Source organism: Leucoraja erinacea, chromosome 1 (assembly GCF_028641065.1).
Source record: "Leucoraja erinacea ecotype New England chromosome 1, Leri_hhj_1, whole genome shotgun sequence".
NCBI lineage: Eukaryota > Metazoa > Chordata > Chondrichthyes > Rajiformes > Rajidae > Leucoraja > Leucoraja erinaceus.
Window position 1 is genome coordinate 40523618 of NC_073377.1, and position 762 is coordinate 40524379.

General features: G+C 54.2%; 1 pseudogene; it reads right to left on the reverse strand.

The window, feature by feature from the left end:
* Nucleotides 1-229: 229 nt before the first annotated feature.
* LOC129705018 (U1 spliceosomal RNA) lies at nt 230-373 on the reverse strand (annotated as a pseudogene).
* Nucleotides 374-762: the final 389 nt, after the last annotated feature.

Consider the following 762-nt stretch of genomic DNA (forward strand, 5'->3'; position numbering starts at 1 on the left):
CGCTCTGGGCCCCTGTCTAAAAAGAACTTTGGGGGTAATGTGAAGCGGTCGCCAGGCTTTCACCAGTCCTTGTTCGATATTAGCTGGTGGATGCCGAGGGGTGCTGCCAGCTGGGTGTTGGATGCGATGTCCTGCTCGTTCCATGGCCTGCCCTCATGAGGCGCACAGGTTTAGCTGCCTCTCTTCCCGCAGCAGCGGTTTGCATAGCCCCGTATATTTGGGGTTGCGGGCAGGTCTTATATGCACAAATGTCAGTCGAGTATCCCAAATTTGGGAACATCTTAGGCGTCAGCACACTCGTAGTGCAATGGGATAGTCTCATCCTGGGAGAACCACCTTGGTGATCATGGCGTCTCGCCTGCCAGGTGAGTATGATCCGTGGAAAAAACGAGCAAAGGCGGTGACATCTTGACCCTCTATTAGGAGCTTCAGAATTCGCTGCTTTTAGCTCTTGTCTGCGAGTCTGCTGACCCAGCTGCCTGCAGATTTGCCTCTAGAAAGGCCTACTCCTGCAGGGCTTTGTTTGGGAAGATGGTCACATGGAGGAGCCATGTAGTGGCCCACGACACCCAGTAGCTCTTCCTGATCCTGCTCCCCTGGCATACTCCTGTTCTCGTCCGCCTGCCCAGCGTTTAAGCCAGCCCAGCCCTGGCCTCCTTAGCTAGCCTCAAAAGAGGGAGCAAAAGGGTGTGCTATAAATTGGAGGAGGCATAGCTCAAACTCCGTTGTTGCATCAATCCCTCAACAAGGGAGATGGCTAGT